Here is a 7,446-nt window from a genome sequence, read left to right as displayed (position 1 = left end):
AGATAAGCTGTTTGTAAAGTTTTTGTTTTAACATAAGTAAAATTATGCAATTTTGATAATAGTGTGCCTTTAAGGAGAAACATTTTACTCCTTTTCATATTGAGCCACGAGTTAGCAATTACAGTTTGCAGCTCTAGAGTCAAACTTTATCTATTTTTATTTCAGTATAATATGATAATGGAATTTCTTCTCCAATCCAGTATTCTATTTGAAAAAATTAAACATCTGGCTCGTTGGTCTAGGGGTATGATTCTCGCTTTGGGTGCGAGAGGTCCCGGGTTCAAATCCCGGACGAGCCCAGTTTTTCCTTTTTTTTTTTTTTCTTCAAATTTTCTGAGAATACTTCAGAAAAAAATGTTGACTTTTTATGCCTAACTGCAGTTTAAACAATTTGAATGTTTTTGAATTCCCAGAGTCAAACGCAGAACAAACTTAAACATCTCAAAAACATTTGCAAGAGTTCGAATCATTTAACAATTTAAAAATCATTTGTTTAGTATCACTTTTGAAAACGTCTAAATCACTTATGACAATAAAAACAAATAAAAAACAATACCTTAAAAGGAGGAACTATAATGATACATGGGATGCATGGTGAATTAGATCATTATACCAGATTTCTAATATAATTATTATTATTGATTATATGCTGCAAAGAGTGCTTGTTCTTTTGGATACAAATGATAAATTATCAGTTGAACTAATCAGAGTACAGATAATGTGCCTGTATTGTGGCCTGGAAGGGGACAGGGAGTCTTTGCAGTGCACATATTTTAAGACTTCCCTAACATTAAATCTAAGTGTGAGTGCTGCATGTCATTGTCCAATTAAAAGCCATATGTGAGAATCCCTACAAAATACTGTCTGGGAAGGGAAAGCTTAACTACTACCAGCGGACTGCGACATAGGAGGAAACCAAGGTGGCTGGGACTGAGAAGGAGATAGAAGCATCATAATTATAGATCAACACTGCTTATTATTGCTGATGGTAATAACTGAAACAATACTTATGGGAATTGACATGTCGAATATCCACTATCAGGCTGTCAGATTTGCACTACCACAAGCAGAGGCACAGAGTCTAACATACCGCCGGTCTTCACCAGGAGATATGGGACATGTGACACAATGTTAGTGCCCTTCTGCTCAGGTTCCTGGCAGAACAGCCTTCCATACAGGAGCAGGGTTTGAGGGTCAGCAAACTAATCAGAAAATTGGTACACAGGAAGTCAATGAAGACAAGGGGGTAAATGTATCAAGCTGAGAGTTTTTCGGCGGGTTTGAAAAACCAATCAGATTCTAGCTATCATTTAGTTAGTACATTCTACAAAATTATAGCTAGAACCTGATTGGTTGCTATAGGCAACATCTCCACTTTTCAAACCCACGGAAAACTCTCAGCTTGATACATTTACCCCAAGGTATATAAAGGATTGCTACAGTAAATTCAATCTCATTTTCTGGCACAATAGTGTGCTCAGAGTTTGCATTATATATACTAGGAGATTTGATTTGAGCAGGCAATGAAGGATCTGCAGTTACAAGACTACAGTTACAAAAAGGGCTGCATTTCTGCTCGCCCACCACTATGGCGGCCATATGGGAGAGTCATGGAGAATGCAGTATCTAGTTCACAGCACAGTTTGTCAAGAAGGAATTTTCTAGTCCCAGAATGTACTGCTGATCATTACTGTAAAATGATAGACCCTTCAGAAGGAAAAAACTGTTTGATATACTAAGGTTAGCAAACAGATGGGGCAGTTAATGCACACGTCCAGAAATAATCAGTGCTCAAGGCATGATAATTATCACCCAGAACATTATCAGTAAGTTAAGTGTGTGATGGGGAGTAGGGAAAGGGAGGGAGAACAGATACCTGAATCTTTATTGATGACACAATGAGAAAAGAGTGAATATTAATCCTCCAGGTAAAACCAGGCAGTACCCCAGTTGTAAATGAAGTTGCTATCCAATTTTTTTCTAGGTGAGGGCAAGAAGAAAGAAGCATAACAAGGCATTGCCACAGAGTTCTTTTCTATTATCAATCAGAATCCTATGGATTTAGTTGCAGGCAAAGAAGGTTCTACTTTGCTTTACTTTGTTCTTTTTGAACAGACGGCTGATGGCTCTGCAGACTATGGTGTGAGAGCCAGGACCAGCAGTGCTAGGTCCTGGTCACATCCTGGTGAGGCAAGTGTTGTGTGGGTGGTGTCATTTGGTGTCACACTAATCATGCAACCCGAGCATAACCCCATTCCCCCATTCCGCCACTCCGGGCTAAAAACGTAGTCCACAATGAAGGAGAAAGAAAAGGAAGAGAAAAAGTCGAGGAAGAGAGAAGAGTAAAAGGCCTGATCACATCGGAGAGCAGCAATGGTGGGACCCCCAGTAAAGCATCTGGACCAGGTAAGTGTGGCCATATGGCCTGTATGTCCCAGCCTTCTGCCAGCCCCACTACCCCAGGTCAGCTAACCTCTAGGCCTAGGCAGCCCCAGTTCCTATTCCAGGCCTCAATCATGCCAGGTCCCCATTAGCCATGCGCCTGCTATACCTAGCCTTTTAGTCCTCAGGCTTATTCTTCCCAGCCAGCCCCGGGCTCTAGGCCCCGACCAGCCCATGCTTCCATAGACTTCAGTCAGTCTTAGCCAACTAGCCCCCAGTCAGCCCACTAGGTCTCAACCAGCTTACTAAGTCTCCAGCTCATATCCCCTATCCCAGAAGTTCCTAGGTAGATTACCCCTAGTCTAGCACCACTAGCTATTGTGTGGTGTTGCATTACCTGGTAATGTCTACAATCTGCATGATGTCCTGTGATTTAGTACTGTACATATCCAGTTGAAATCTATTCTGCTGCTATTGTCTCATTATTGCTGTGTACTGTACCTCTTATTATCGAAATGTACATGTAGTATAGCTGTCAGGATATGTGCGCAAGCAGTTATAGAGAGTATCATGGCAGATACGACAGGGACAGATTAGGTAGGGAGATTGTATTCTGTTCTCAGGTATTAGTTGGCCAGCATGGGCATTATTGGACCCCCCAGCAAGGGAGATGAGTCACCTGGAGTCAGCGGGGACCGAAGAATTCACTGTAATGTACCACCACACCTATACGTCTGTTCTCACCTTTATTTATTTACAGCAAAACCAAGTTCCTGGTCTATGAGACAAGGATCTCCCTCCTCTGGTATGTTGAGGTGCTCGAATACTCCCCTCCCCTACCACTCCTAAATCAGCGCGGACAACGTGAGAGAGAGTGAAGAGGTTTCCCCCGAGGATGATAAGAAACCAGCAGGTGAGTCAAGTAAGTAGGCATTTAGGCTCTCCCCCTTTGTAGTTCTCCATTCATCCACTCATTACAATAGTAAGAGAAGGTCTTGTCTGGGCTGGTATTACAGCAGAGGCAGAATTCTGTTGTATAACACCACTGCATTACTTTCAATATTTAAATATCTGTTCTGTTTGATCTTTGCAAGTCTCATATCCCAGAACTACAGGGCTGCACACATCTCCTCTGAGCCAGACTCCAACACTGATAACCATTTATTGACCAAAAGTGTTTTACGCCATAGCTCAGTAAAGTTATTTACACTAAACTGGTAGCATGAAAAAATCTGATATTTGTTACTGTGAGTATGTAAAGGATTTGTCTCTATACGTTTTGTCCAAGACCAAATGTTCAGCAGAACCACCCTTTTGTTCTGTATGCTGAGAGCAATGCTAGTATTTGTTCTTATCTGGTATGTTTTATTAAGGCATTTGAAATACAAGTAAAACTGTATTATAATCATGTCATTAAAATGGTTAGTTGTACTCCAACGGTGTGCCTTGTTTAAATGCATCTGGAAAGAAGCAAAATTAATTGAAGTGTTTTGAACTATATAATAAAAGTGAAATATACAGTACAAACAAAAAAACAGTGTACTATAAAAATACATTTGTTTTTAACATTAAACACAAACACGCTTTCAAGTATAAGCAAAAGGCGATGGTTAAAATAATAGAAAGAGATTGTTATTCTAATGTTGCTTTGTTTCTATCTAATTCAAGCCATTGGCATCATGGACATGTTTATTTGTTTTTAGGAATTATTTCAGGTCTACACAATCTGTGACATTTTCATTATTAAAGGCTTTGTAATGGTAATGTTTACTGTGTATATAAAAACAGCATAATCTCTTGTATACACTAATATAGTCCTGTAGATGTAATCATGTAAAGATAAAGCAGGGAAGACCTAATTATACTACTGTATCAAGCAAGATCTGAATATAAGCTAAAGTATAATTATTAATATAAGGTACCTTTATAAATCACTGGTTATTTCTCAAATTTTGAATTGGAAACAGAAAATAAATAGTATATGTCTGTTCCTTAATTTTGCTCAATGTTCAACTTTATGAGGTCATTATGATGGAGGCTTAGCCCATGTTATGCACATCCTATTGTGGATATTTATGCATTGTGGTCACCCATATCACTTTTATTTTACTTGCATTTTTAATAAAGGATTTAACACTACCAATGATCTCTAACTTGCTAATACCAATGATAGGCAATCCAATATACTTCAAAGGCCACATGTAAGGTTCTACAACCGTCAAAAAGGTTGCACATGCCCTTCAGATCTCACATGTACTATAAAACTCCACACATGCCTTTCACACCTACCCACATGACCACAAGTTCTCACCAAATACACTTCAAAACTCCCACCATGCTCACAACTCTGACCTGCTAAAATGCCTCCACATGCTTTTCAGTTCTCCCCATATACCCCTCAAACCTCCACACATATCCCCAGACCTTACCACATGCTTCTGATACCTTGCGACATGCTCACTAGACCACACCACATATCCCTTACATGTCCATCAGACTTCCTCACATGCCCCTTACATTCCCGCCAGATCTCCCCCCACATGCACATCAGACCTCCACACATGCACATCAGACCTCCACATATGCACAGCAGACCTCCACACATGCACAGCAGACCTCCGCACATGCACATCAGACCTCCGCACATGCACATCAGACCTCCACACATGCACATCAGACCTCCACACATGCACATCAGACCTCCACACATGCACAGCAGACCTCCACACATGCACAGCAGACCTCCGCACATGCACATCAGACCTCCGCACATGCACATCAGACCTCCACACATGCACATCAGACCTCCACACATGCACATCAGACCTCCGCACATGCACATCAGACCTCCGCACATGCACATCAGACCTCCGCACATGCTTGTTATACTGGCAATATATAATGTGGAGCTTGTGAAACTGATGCTAACCAGGTGAGTTTTCAGTGATTTGCCTTTTGAAGCCAGCGGTGTGGTGATTTGAAACAAAAAACTCCTACTGGTTTCGCAAAACCTCATTTGAATAAATCTCCTGCAGGGAGATCGATGATAATAGCACTAAAATGAAAGTATTTTGTGGGAGGAGAGAGCTGTCTCCACCATTTTGGCAAGTAAGTGCTGCGTAATCATCGCGTTGACCCAGGAGGATAACACAATGTTTTGAGTGGAGGCTAAGAAAATGGAGTAATTCAAGTTGTAGCTCTGAGTTTTATAAAATCCATAAAGCTATAGATATTGGTCTAGCTTATCTAATGTGTAATTGAGACCTATATACAGGTAGCAAATAAACAGTGTTTTTTTAACATATGGTGCAAAAAGTCTTTGTTTATAAGTCCATAATATTGCACTTTAAATTGAGAAATGTTTCTATGGAGTTTTTAAATACCACCAGTGTTACTGGTGAACTGTTTGGCTGAAGTCTAGTAAATTTGCAAATAAACACGAAAGGCAAATATCTGCATGCCTTTGCTTGGTAATAGGACTTTCCGCATCCTGGTAATTAGTCCCACAAAGCATTGAATAACCTGTACATATTACAGTTTTGTCAGCAAGACACATGAGCATAGATTCAAACATGCCTATAATAAACTCATATCAACCTAACCAGTCAGCATATGGTGCTAATATACCATCTAGTGGTAGACCAGTAAAATTGCATGTTGCTTTCCATGAAATGTAGCAAAATAAAATGACCTCTCAAACTCTCCTTTTAAGGTGTATTAAATACCATAATAAATTTAATAATTTAAGTTTTAAATATTACTTATTATTATATGCATTAGTTTATTGATTTTATGTTTATTAAATGACAACTTTAACTAAACTGCAAGAGGTTTTATATAGCTGCTAAGCACATGAAATATAATTATATACAGTCAAGTCCATAAATATTGGGACATCGACACAATTCTTATATTTTGGGCTCTATACATCACCACAATGGATTTGAAATGAAACTAACAAGATGTGCTTTAACTGCAGACTTTCAGCTTTAATTTGAGGGTATTTACATCCAAATCAGGTGAACGGTGTAGGAATTACAATGGTTTCTATATGTGCCTCACACTTTTTAAGGGACCAAAAGATATGGGACAATCGACTCAAAACCTATTTCATGGACACGTGTGGGCTATTCCTTCGTTATTTCATCATCAATTAAGCAGGTAAAAGGTCTGGAGTTGATTCTAGGTGTGACATTTGCATTTGGAATCTGTTGCTGTCGACTCTCAATATGAGATCCAAAGAGCTGTCACTATCAGTGAAGCAAGCCATCATTAGGCTGAAAAATCAAAACAAACCCATCAGAGAGATAGCAAAAACATTAGGGGGTCTATTTATGACTCTTCGCTTTTTTCACTTGATACTTTTCAATCCTTATCTCCTTGATAAGGATTGAAAAGTAACGGCAATGTATTAAAAAACTTCTCAGGGACAGCAGTGCCAATAACCTGCTGTACCTGAGTAGTGATTCACCTGATCATCACAGTCTTTTCTCAATGTTGAAGGCTGCAATGATCTTATCTTTTTTTTTTCTTTTTTGTTAGTGCGCATGCACAGACTGAAAAGTTAGTGCATGCGCACTAGCATCTTCAGAGCAGAGCTGGACAGCGCGAAAGTTTTCAGATATGTTAATGTCTGCCAGCTTCAGGTGGTGTACATTAACATGTTAAAAGAAGAGAAATTTTTCTCTAATTAGACTTACATAGCGGTTCTGAACACTTCCTATACACTGTTATGGGGAGTGCTCAGAAAAACGATAGGAAATGCAAAGCAGCAGATATCTGAGATATCTGCTGTGATGCTTCAATAATACATAGTAATTTCATGGTGAACCCCCGAAAACTGTTGTTTTCGGGGTTTTAACACAGGAAAAATGCTTGATAAATAGACCCCTAGGTGTGGCCAAATCAACTGTTTGGAACATTCATAAAAAGAAACAATGCACAGGAGAGCTCAGCAGCACCAAAAGACCCGGAAGACCACGGAAAACAACTGTGGTGGATGACAGAAGAATTTTTTCCCTGGTGAAGATAAACCCCTTCACAACAGTTGGCCAAATCATGTAT

The 7,446-nt window shown here is 39.6% G+C and overlaps 1 non-coding gene across 1 annotated transcript; it reads left to right on the top strand.

Annotated features, from left to right (window-relative positions):
• Positions 1–227: 227 nt before the first annotated feature.
• TRNAP-UGG (transfer RNA proline (anticodon UGG)) lies at positions 228–299 on the top strand. Its single transcript has one exon. It is a non-coding gene; the product is annotated as a tRNA-Pro (tRNA).
• The last annotated feature ends 7,147 nt before the right edge of the window (positions 300–7,446 follow it).

This window comes from Mixophyes fleayi, chromosome 2 (assembly GCF_038048845.1).
Source record: "Mixophyes fleayi isolate aMixFle1 chromosome 2, aMixFle1.hap1, whole genome shotgun sequence".
NCBI lineage: Eukaryota > Metazoa > Chordata > Amphibia > Anura > Limnodynastidae > Mixophyes > Mixophyes fleayi.
The sequence above is the reverse complement of the archived record's forward strand: the minus strand, read 5'-3'. Positions and strand labels throughout refer to the sequence as shown.